The sequence below is a fragment of the Sciurus vulgaris genome (genome assembly GCF_902686455.1).
Source record: "Sciurus vulgaris genome assembly, chromosome: 13".
NCBI classification, from domain to species: domain Eukaryota; kingdom Metazoa; phylum Chordata; class Mammalia; order Rodentia; family Sciuridae; genus Sciurus; species Sciurus vulgaris.
Genome location: NC_136474.1, coordinates 172,187 through 184,927, shown reverse-complemented (window position 1 = coordinate 184,927; position 12,741 = coordinate 172,187). Strand labels below are relative to the sequence as shown.

Here is a 12,741-nt window from a genome sequence, read left to right as displayed (position 1 = left end):
TATATTCCCTGTCATTGAGCAGAGGCGCCTCCACTCTTTGACTGATGGTCATTCAAAGGGGGACTAGACTGGGGCATATCTGATCTGGGCCTCTGTGTCTGGTTCTACTGTCCTGGTGGGAAAGCTTTTTCTAGGAGGAAAGACTCATCCAGTGGGGAAGTTTCATTGCCAAGCTCTCCTCTGAGAATTTCCCTTGGGACCAGAATTACCACCTGGACTGGGAAGCCCTCCTCTGCATATTTCCAGGGTTCCCAACCTACAGCCTGGGCTGAGGAGCCTGGCCCTCTAGGGACTCCATTGCTGAGTGGCCCTCCTCTGCTATGTTCCCTGGGGACTGGACCTACCACCTGGGCTTCAAACCCTCACTCTGTGTTGAAGCCTCTTGCTGCACAGCCCTCCTCTGCATTGCTCCTGGTTGACTGGGAGTCTCACTGGTCCACTCTACTCCATGAAGTTCCCTGCATTTCGGGACTACTGCCCATCTGGGGAGCCCGACCAGTGGAGAGACTCATCTGGTGGCTGTGAGTTGGTCCCAAGTCTCTCAATACCTCCTGTTCTTGACTTCTGGGTCTTGTCAAAGGTCCTCTAGTCTCCTGTAGGTGTCTCAGGAAGGGAGCTGCACTTCCAATGATGATGGCCACACCCTCAGGAATAATTCAAAATGCCTGCAGCAGTCTATAAAGAATCCTCTGGCTGGCTCCGCAATGCAGAAGGGCTGTCTCATCTGCCGACTTGCTCCACTATGGTGACAGACCTCAGAGTGGTGGTTGGGTGGGGTCACTCAGTGATGGCATCTGTCTTTGGCCTGGTGTTTGGGTGGGTTGGCTACCCATCACCTAGCTCTGCAAGGCTGGTGGGTTTGGTGCCCACCTGCTACCTCCAGAATGCAGGTGGCCTGACTCACCCGCCAGCTCGCTCCATGACTGTGACCAACCAATGATGGCACTGATCTTGTTGCAATGGTCAGGTGGTGTCACTCAATGATGACATCTGTCTTTGGCCTGGTGGTTGGGCAGGTTGGCTGCCCACTGCCTAGCTCCACAAGACAGGTATGTTGGGTGCACTCCTGCAATCTCCACAATGCAGGTGGCCTCACTCACCCGTCAGCTTGCTCAGTGACTGTGACCGACCAGTGATGGTGCTGACCTCAGTGCCTAAAAACTCCCTTAATTCTGCTTTCCAGACAAAAGATGATCATTTTTCTCATATTTCATTTTTCTTAGAAAATACTTCACTTTTTGACAGCCCATGCAAATTCCTATTCAGATAGCTCTTACAGGAAAAGCACATGAACACTAACAAATACATACAGAAAACATATTACAACTTGTAATCGATCTTCCTATAATTCAGTGTACTTTGTAAGCAGTAGTAAGTGCAACAAGAGACTTCTAGGTGGTTTTGTTTCTACTAACATAATTCATGAATCACAGTCATAAAACTGTATTAAGCTGGAGATGCATTTCCAATTTAGCTTTAGTACAGGTGAAGAATATACTGAGGTTCTACAGGTGCCATGTTAAAGGTGAGTATGTATTGAAAAACACTGTGGACAGCAGGAGGTTACTTCAAACAACCATTTCCCTCCCTGTGAGAATTACTGAATTGCTCTATTTGAAAGCAATGGATTTTGTTCCTGGACATGTTGGGACAGAAAAGAGAATGAAAACCTTAATTCTAGTGGTCATTTTTTATAAAAATTTTCAGCAAAGGAATGAGGAATCCACACAGTGGGAAGAAATAAGCACTTCTAATGTACCTAATCTCTAATTTTAATATAATGATACATGTTCATATATAGACTTTCATTCTATTAATGTTACACTTAGACATCTCATAAAACCTCTACTGTGTATGCTATTTTTTGAAATGCAACAAAAGGATGAATTCTATCAGCATATAAGATTTTCTATTAGTTTAATATTTAAGTGTGTTAGGAGAATATTTATTTATTATCAATCATATATAAGTATTGCACAGCACTTCCCAATGAAGTAACCAGTACCTTCAATATGAGATATAATTACTAAATATAAAATGGTATCCTGGATGGGATTCTGGGACAAAATGGTAGTAAAAAAACTAGTGAAATTTAAATAAATTAGGGTGTTTAGTAAATAGTAATGTACCAATATTTGTTCCTTAGTTGTACAAAATGTATTAAAGTAACATTCTACTAATAATAGGAGTAACTGTGTATATGGTAAAATTACTGTATTTACTTTCTAATTCCTATGTCTATCTAAAATTAAAAGTTTATTTAAATACAAAGTCAATGGGAAGGATGAAGATAAGAAAGGGAGACTGAATATAAAAAAGTTTATAGGTATAATAGATATTCCAATAACCCTGAGCAGATGAGATGGGACAAAAGGGCAACATGATTGAAAAGACAGTAAGTGTAGACAGATTTGCATGATTGTTATTCAGAAAGTGGGGGAGTTTCATGTTTACAGCATTTGTTTTATTATGTAGAAGAGATAAAATGTTTACTTAGAATAAGACAGTGCAATGTGCAAAACTGAGGGCCCATTTGAGGTAGATGACCATGGATTTATAGATCCCATCAGCCTTCCTTGTCACTCCCTCCAGCAAAAATGAATTCTACGATTCAATTTCTTAATTCCCATCTAAGATGAAGTGTATACTATCCATGGAAACCTGAAATTTTAAAAATATCTGTGAAGAATATTTATTTTTACACAACTGCTTTCCATCCATTCCTAACCACACCCTTGTTTTTCAAACATAAAGTCTAAGATTCAGATTGATATATTGCAGAATAAACCTCACTGAAGAAAAATATCTAATTTTAGATACATGATGAATATGACATCTATGTAAATTTGAATTCTAAGTGTAAAAAATTATTTTCCTTTCCCACCTCTTTTCCACTATTCCATTCATTTGCCTACTTCCCAACTTCAAATATAAACACAAGGTAAAGATCTTTCATTTTGAAGAATAATTTTTGATTATATATTTTTAAAAATCTGCTTCGTAATGTAAATGGTAACAAAAGGGGTGCATGGATAGAAACCAAAATATAATCTGAAACTTATAAGCCATTTCAAAATCAAAAAGCCTGGAAAATCGATAGGAACAGACAACAATAATAAAAAACCCTAATTATTAAGCATTTATAATAGGGTTTCACATAGACTGGAAGAGACAACTATTTTTAAATGACAGATTTGAGAACTGCATGGTAAGTGTTGGGGATGGAGCTCATCGATAGAGCACTTACTTAGTATGTTGCAGACCTTGGGTTTGATAATACCCCTAAAAAGCTATCACATGGTATTAATTTACTCTTTCCCTCCAAATCAGCACAAATATAATTTAGAATTCATCAAAGTACAAATCTTTTATAAAAAATGATAGTCAAAAAATGTTTTGACCAGAGAATTAAGTGACAAAATATATTTTAAAATGTTTTAAGCAGTGATGTGCAAAACTATGATAATCACAGACATGTACCAAAATCAAGTTGGGTACACTTTGTCAATGTGCTCAGAGTGTATGCAGAATAAAGTAATTATACACTTTATAATATCTAATCAAAACAGAAGATTTTGTGAATAATAAGTATCCCATGATATAATATGTTGAAAGGAGATAAATAGCTGTTTGAACCTCAGAAGTCATCACCAATAGTTCATCCCTCAGACACAAATTTCAGTTGGGTACCACATCCTGTCTATCTTCTCTCAGCATGACCTCTAGGATCTGTGTTCTACTTTCTATTTCCATATGATGGTCACACCATTCCTAATTTGGCATAAATTCCTAATTCATCTACATGTCTCTTGTCTATCTCTCCCTATATTTCATCATCTCTACTTTTCCTGAAGCTATTATTTGAAACAAAAATGTGATCTTGTCAGCCCTTGTTTAAATAAACACTTTTTATTATGGGAGGGTCAGGCTCCTTGAATGGATACCTCATGCTTTTTTATACTCTGGTTCATCCTATCCTTTCAAATCCTATACAATATATTTATACAGTAAACCAGCATGCAAAAAACAAATGAATTATCACTATATGCAACAACATAGATAAAACTCACAAACTTAACACAGCAAAAGAACCAACCACAAAAAAATGCATACTGTACACTTTCATAATATCAAGATACAAAGCATTTAGTACATATGTGTATATACATACATACAAACTGTATAAATAATATACATTTCTATGTCTATGTAAATTTTTGAAAACATTTCTATACTAAATTGCAAAAATATCAGTGGTTTAAATAAGAATAAACAGAAAAGAAGTATTAAGAATTTTAAAAGTAATTAAGAATGTGTATTTATGAGAATAAGAAAGTTCCAGGTATTAAAACATACTCTAAAATAATATGGTCAAAATAGTATGTGCATGCAGGTAAAACTAATCTTGGTATAAAAGAGACAGGAATCATGGCTACAGGTGAGGGGTATTAAATGAAATGAAAGGTAATAGAAGGGGCTTTCTGGGATTTTTAAAATTTTATTTAACTGCATACTACTTATAAAGGTAGGTTAATACTGCAGATACTCATTGAGTTGTAGGGTGATGGTTTGGGTACTTCACTAGATAATCCATTTATATTAACAAATGTTCATTGTATCTAGTACAGAACATCTAAGATGATATATGTGGTACATATCCTGCATATCTAGCATACGTCAATAAAAATTACCAAAAATGAAATACAATACAGCTTAAATCCCATTCTAATATGCATGCATGTTAAGGGTTCCAATAAACCCTAAAGAATGAAAAATGATAAAACCCAAAAGGCTTACATAATATTAAGTTAAGGGCTGGCATTTTAGTTCATTGACATAGATTGCCTAGCTTGTGCAAATTTTGGGGTTCAATTCCCATAACTGCCAAAAATTTAAAGGTTTACATTCAGATAATAGAAAAAGCAGATGTGATGATGCAGGTAGGATACAAAAACTTACTAAGAAAGCTCTATGAGACCTCCAGCTAATGGTTGATGAAATGGTAGACTGTTGGTGATCTGCAACTTTTCCAGATATCCAATAGGTATTCTGATATCTGCAGGTAGGGATAACCATTTCTTAAAATCCTACAAAAAGAAAAAAGTAACCAAAACAAAAAAGGGCATTTGACTTTTGATTCATGTATGTTAGAGTATTATTTTTTACCAAATATTAGCTGATGTTAACTGCAGTTTAAAAGTTACCTACATTGATTATATATAATATATTGAAGGCAAAACATTTACTAGTGTAAGCAAAGGTATATGGTGCAATCTTACAGAAATGATTTAAGACAAATGAAACTCAGTTCTTTTGGTGTCATTGCATTAGTAAATTTATCTTGGTTATACCTTAAAATTATTACACCATATGGTAGGAACATACATATACAACATGTCAATATAAATAATTAAACAAGTAGATATTATTTTGAATACAACATGTGAAAGAAAATTAAAATGTTTTCTTTTTGCTGTTACTAGAAGTAAAAGTTATGCTATTTCATTTAACTGAAGCCAGAATTGGGGACAGGCAGTTAGTGTATTAATAGGGTATGGGGTCAAATCCAGGAAATGGAAGACATAAAAGCCATCTGCCTTTGGAAGTTGGAGACTGCCCCAAGGAGAATGGAATTTCAATGATCTCTGGAGTCTATTGATTAACAAATTTACCTGCTTTTATCAAGGAAGGCAAGCAAGGAGCTGCTAATTAATGCCTCCTGGGCCCTTGACTGGCTGAATCAGTTTGGATCTCCCCCTGCCACACCTGCTTCTCACTTTATTTATCTCACCTGCAAAATCAGGCCTAGGCATGCAGGCAGGAAGGAGAGAAAAGGGTGGAGAGAACTGGGGAACAAAAGAGACCTTAACCTATAAAAGATGTTGTGTGCACTCACTTCTTGGGACTTCAGAACATTGGCCATGATCCGCTTCTACCTCCAAGGAGAACTCTGTATTATTACCTTTAAATAAAACCTGCTTAATATGCTTTTCTTGGTGTGCTTCTCTAGTGTTCAAACTTCAACATTAGGGGAAGCAGGATTCACTGCCGGTAACCAGCAGTAGCATAATTATAGAATGTGAGCTGAGACAAACTTCAAGGAGAAACTTGCCTCTATCATCACATCAAGAAATGTAAATTCTATAAAAAGAAATCCTTTTAAAATAAAATTATAAAAATCAAAAGAGATTAAAAAAGGAACTGTGTAAATATTTACTGAGAGATAAAAGATGTAAATACAGATATATACCATATTCCAAATGGTTAGCCTAAACAAGGCAACAATAGTGGTTATCACCATATTAATTTGAATATTTTATATAATCCAAATCAACTACCAAGATTATTTTTCCATAAACAATGAATTGCCTAAAACTCATCTAGAACAATAAAATCTCCAAAACTATTCTTGAATAAGAGTACATGCTCTTCAACTGACTATGGGGTTATGTACTGATAAACCCATTCTAAGATGAAAAATTATTAAGTTGAAAATGTACTTAAATATACTTAACTCACTGAATATCACAGTTTAGCAACACAGAACTCTGTAGAGTACTGTAGATTAGTCCTGTGGTTTCATGGGTAACTGGGATCTGTGATATTTCATCACAAAGTAGTATCATACTGCATATTGCCAGTCAGAGAAAAGATCAAAAGTCAAAATGTGAAGTATGGGTTTTAATAAACATGTATTGATTTTTCAGTATTGCACCAAGTTGAAATTATCAGGTAGGCCATGATGAATCAGAAATGTGTATATGTGCAAAGGGAAAATGAAAAAAATAAATTGTTCTAGATACTAAAATGAATAAAACTAAAAAATATATTCTATAGCATGTCACCTGTGGGGGGGGGAAATATATAATTCAGTACAAGAATTAGATGATCTACATATAAATCCAAATGCCAACATCCTTTATACATGTGATAAAATCACATATATTATAAAAAAAAAAACTAAGGACAATTTTATTATTATTTTGATATATATTATTTTGATATAATTAGACAAATATCAAGTTGATCTTGAGTTGAAAATGTTAATTTATTACAAAAATACTGATATTGTTTTTCTTAACTCAGAAACAACCTTTTAAAAATAAAAATATAATCAATGAGCAGGACAGACACTCTAATGTTCATTGTCTCTACAGCTACAAGAAAAGAAACAAACTTCTGAAATAATAATAGTCACAATTTCTGTGTTCAAAGTTATAATAACTCATTGATAAAAAAAGAAATATGTTGCATAACTTACATGGAGAAATAATTTTGTATGTACAATAGGGATTTCTAGGTGCCATGAACCATAAAGTAAATGATACTGATACTTATAAAGCAAGGGGGAAAAAAAGCTGACGTTTATTTTATTTTTCTCTCTTAAAATCTGAATATGAAGTATTCAAAGGAATCTCACAGAGATATAATTGAAATCACATTTTCTGAAAAGAGGACTTTATTAAGGCTCTCTAGGATGATGCCAGTCTACATTTCTGGAATTTAAAAAAATAACATTTCCTCAATAGGGAACTAAAAATGAATATTCTTTATTCTGTGAATATAGAATACTATGATTAATGTGTACCTGGCTTGGAATAGTAGAAAAAAGGAAATATTAAGAATACAACTCACTGATATAATTATAACAGCTGTCATCATGAAAATTTTCAAATTGCTTTATTTGCTTGATATATATATATATGTATACATATGTTTTGTGTGTTTATTTATACACAAAACACACATACAAATGTATATTTATATATTTTTAAAGTGTTGCCTCCATTGAGATCCATGTATGTTTATGATATCTGAGACAAATACCTGGAAGGTGACTGAACTTCATCAAATGACTTCCCAGAAGCTTGGTCATTCTCAACATCTGATCCCATTTTTACATATTTGTGAAGAATATCTGTATTGGAAAATGAGACAATGTTTAATTTAATAAATATTTATTTTATCCTACTATGTAATTATCATTGCAGGTAAAATGCAGATAACCAACATACAAAAATCAGATCATAACAGTCTTTTATAGTCAGGTGCATATATGTGCAGTTAAGAGATCAAAATATTAACTCAAAAGTCTTCAAATAAGAAGTACTAAAAAATTCTTTTACACTCTTGGATTATAAAATATTATGAAAGAACTTGCACTCAAGTCATTATCCAGAGATGAATAACAATTACAGCCTGGAAATATACATTTAAACTTTTAATGAATAATAGTTACTTAAGAATAGTACTCTAAAAATTAAACTCAAGTGTTTCTTACCAAATCAATATTAAATTTTACCTTATTTCTATATTTTTCTCTTGGTAACCAATTGTAAAAAAAAAAGTCCAATTCATATTCATAAGCAGTTGCAAATGATAATGGAATACACTTCTTTTATAAAGAGATTCTGGAGAAATTTTATGTTGACATCTAGACAAAAAATTAACTTGGCAGCAAAAATGATTGTATTGGTGATTGATTCCTAATCTCTTAAAATTTGATATCAGATATATCTACAGTCACAAATTTTTTTTCTGTTAAAAAGTGTTAAAGAATTTAAACATGCCATATATTTCTGGCAACATTTGAAAATTTTTCTACCTCAATAAAATGTAGATCAAAATATAATGCTTAAATATGTAAAGGTGGTAACAAAAATGTATAGGCAATACCCAGGAAGCAAATTAAACAAAGAGAGAATCAAAAGTCAAGAGCTCTTAAGCATAAACAGACTTTTACTTTCGTAGTGGGGGTTGCTGATACTGGCAGGAAAGTGCTTGGGTTTAGGTGCACAGTGGGATAAAAGGTGAAGAATTGGGTGTGTAAATGGTAACAGAAACACCAGTCTCTTGTAAAATTATTATGAGGAAAGTTTGATAGTCTCAGACTATGAATAAAAACTTGAATGCTACCTGACACAACCAAGTTATTATTAACAAACAAGTATGATTCAAACACAACTGTTCTTTGGTAGTTTTTATCCCATGAAGAAAAATAAAAACAATACAGGTTTATGTCAGAACTTTACTAATCTGGCAGTGGGGTAAGAGGTTTCTTTACTGTAGGAGTTTTTGAGAAATAGAAGAACACTTACTTGCTCAATTTTTGTGCCATTTACTACATAGTAGCTAGAGATACAGTAAATTTAAATTTCATCTCATTCCCTAACACTTTCAACATTGCTTTCTTAAATCTAGACCAAGATTCCAATACAAGAGTAGCTGTTTTTGTATGGTTCCTGAACTAAACACGTTTTTGGTTTTTTTGTTTGTTTTGTTTTTGCATTTTAAATGTTACTAATCAAATAAAAGAATATGAAACAGAGACTATAGTCCACAAATCCAAAAAAGGTACTAACAAGTCCCTGGTTTAGACAATCAACAGTCATCCAAGCCCTTACCTGTAGTATTTTCTGATTTCCTTCAGCAACAGTCTTCTACTTCACACTACCAACACGACACTGAATGTGTAACAATGGGAAGACATGCAGTAGCACACCATTACATGGTACTTTGCAATAAATATACCACAGAAGTAACTCTTACTGCATAAATAAAAATAGTAAAAATTACTACAACAATCAGAAATAATTACTCTTGCATATTCATTACTTTTGTTTCTGAATTTACCTTAATTATAAGCTCATATGATTAAAAATTAATAATAGCCATGTTTAACAGGCAAAATTGCTCGAAATTTAAGAATCATCTCAAAGTGTGAGCTGACTGCAGCACATCTTTCTGTAAGGTTACACCTAGTCAGGTAAAGGCTACACACATTACCGGCAGATAAAAACTGCATGAGTTCATATTCCCAAATTTCATGAAACACATCAGAAAATAATCTGTCATGGCAAGAAAGAACGCAAGCAGTACAAAAATGCTCAGAAACTTCCGTAAATATAATTATCTAACAAAAAATAAAATTGTTATGTTTAGCTGGGTGTGGTGGCACATACCTGTAATGCTGAGGCAGGAGGATGGTGAGTGCAAAGCCAGTCTCAGCAAAAGCGCGGCACTAAGCAACTCAGTGAGACCCTATATCTAAATAAAATATAAAATAGGGCTGGGATGTGGCTCAGTGTTCAATTGTCCCTGAATTCAATCCTGGTACCCAAAAAATTTTCAAGAAATTTTGAAATTTTATGTTTAAAAAATAACATGTTCCAAAAGTCAAATCAATCATGAACTTTAAAAAAGAAACCACTAGGGCTGTCATTGAGGCTCAGTGGTAAAATGTGCACCCAGAACATGTGAGGCATTTGGGTTCCCTCCTTAGGAACCCAAATTTATTTTAAATAAATAAAATAAAGGTCTTGTGCCCATCTGCAAATGAAGAGTTTTTGAAAATTTTAAAAATAGACACTACCAAAAATGATCAGGAAAGTAGACCTAAAATAAATAGAAATTTTAAGATATGTATTTTCCTGGATATTTAAAAGGACATAATAATAAAAGAGTACCATATTAATAAAAGGTGATAATCTAATTACTCTACTAGTGAAGCCAGAATTGGGGACAGGCAGTTAGTGTAAAAATTGGGAATTGGTTCAAATCAAGGAAATGGAGGCAATGAAGCCATCTGCCTCTGGAAGTTGGAGACTGCCCCTGGAAGAATGGAATGTCAAGGATCTCCGGAGTCCATTAATCACCAAATTTACCTGCCTTTATCAAGGACTGCAAACAAGGGGCTGCTAATTGGTGCCCCCTGAATCACCCTGGCCCTCCCCCTGCCCATGGCTTCTCACTTAATGCACAACCAGACCTGGTCATATAGCAGGAAGAAAAGATATAAGGGGGAAAGAATGGGAGAATAAAATCCATAAAAAGGACAAGATTTGCTCATCCCACGGATTCCGCCTTCTTCCACCCGGGAGAAGTCTGCTTTTACTTTTCTTTAATAAAGCTGCATTTCCACTCTACATTTGCCTCGGTGTGCTTCTCTGGCATTATACTGCAACACCTGAGGAAGCAGGACTCGTCACCAGTAAAGAGTGGTATCACTAGTCTATAATGATTATTTCAAGCATTAAAGAGGTGTGATCCTAAATTAAGCACCACCCTAAGCTACCAGTCATTTTGAAATTCTGCATGTCCTTCTTATGGGATTTGGTTCCTTTCTGAATGACAGGTATTCAAATACTACTTCTCTGTAGTATCAAAATTACCCTCTCTAGTACCTTCCATCTTTATGATGTCATTCCTACTCTTAACTTGTTTTTTTAACTGGCAAAGAGAAAGCAGATAATAAACCTGGCAGACTAAAACCTAAAAACAGGCATGTTCTACAATCAGAAAGTTAGATAAAATGAACAAATAATCAAAATTATTCAATCTGCTTCTATTTCTGGTCATTGCCATGATGGAGCCAAGGCTTCCTCCAGTAATACTATGGGGTCTTCCCAATGGGGGTTTCTTGAAAGACCCTGTGTACTGGTGAAAGAAGGAATGCATGCTGTGAGATGGTGGAGGTCTGCCAGTCTTCACCACAGGCTCTGTGATTCACAGTATTTGAAAATCTTTCCATCACCAGTCCAAGATTCAGAATCACATTGGAATGATTGAGAAAGCAAAGCAGAAAACTGAGGTTGTAACAGAGATCACTACATATAAACTCATGCCTAAAACTATTCATACAAAGCAGTACATTTAAAATAATTTCTTATGAAAAATATTTATAAAAATATTTTAATTCAGCTAATATCTATCCCTTTCTCATGTAATAAAAATTAGATAATCACAAAACTAATATATTATGTCCATTTGCTGACTTTAATTATCTCAAGATTGTTTACATCCATTCCTTCATGAATTGACTACCTAGTGTGTGCTTTATGATGAAGCATGCTACAAAATATAAAAGATGTAATCCTTGCCTAAATGAACTTATATTCCTATTGAGAGACATTCAGAAAAGTGTGTCAATTAGTGAATTAAACAAAAAAAGTATCAAAGTATCATTTATAGAGACTATGAAATTATTGTCCCAAATTTTAGATTTTAATATAAAGAATTTTTAAACAATCACAGGTCTATTACCAAGCAGAAATAGTCCTAAAATATAATGCTTTAAAATTATTTAGGCCAGGTGCAATAGTGCATGTCTATAATCCCAGTGATTCAAGAGACTGAGACAGAAGAATTGCAAGTTCAAAGCTAACTGCAGCAACCTAGTCAGGGTCTAAGTAACTCAATAAAACCCTGTCTTTAAATAAAATATAAAAAAGGCTGAGGATGTGGTTTAATGTTTAAGTGCCCCTGGGTTCAATCCCTGGTACCAAAAATAAAAGTTATTTAGTTATAAGTGGCAAATAATATGATCAAGATTTATAAACTTGTTTCAACTATTTTGAGTATAACCCTAGGAATGGAATTGCTGCTTAATATGATAATTTTATATTTAAGCTTTAGGGAAAATTGTATGAATTAATTTTTGAAAATTAAAAAATATTTAAAAAATCTGATGGGTTCAGAATTCTCTATTCTTGCAAGTACTTTGGATAAAATTCTACACTTTACTGTATAATACATTTTATTCTAACAACAACAAGCCTAAACTCCATAAGGAAAGAATGTGATGGAAGAAATTATTAGGCATTGACCAAAAAAGATGCAGAATTTCTGTAAAAGCTATTAATTAAAGCAAGGGAATATGCAAAATCAGATTGTGGTAGTCCTTGCTACCTGTAATCTCTTCAATATCTATTAGGATGCCCACAAGTATTATAGCAAGTAAGT

The 12,741-nt window shown here is 33.9% G+C and overlaps 1 pseudogene across 1 annotated transcript in view; it reads right to left on the bottom strand.

The window, feature by feature from the left end:
* Window positions 1–12,741, bottom strand: part of LOC306642651 (cyclin-dependent kinase 17-like) — a 54,564-nt pseudogene that overhangs the window by 27,073 nt on the left and 14,750 nt on the right. The window contains exons 2-4 of the transcript in view: window positions 11,334–11,498; window positions 7,784–7,918; window positions 4,960–5,087 (exon numbers count right to left, since the gene is read on the bottom strand). The product of the transcript in view is annotated as a cyclin-dependent kinase 17-like (transcript). The remainder of the gene's footprint in view (window positions 1–4,959; window positions 5,088–7,783; window positions 7,919–11,333; window positions 11,499–12,741) is intronic.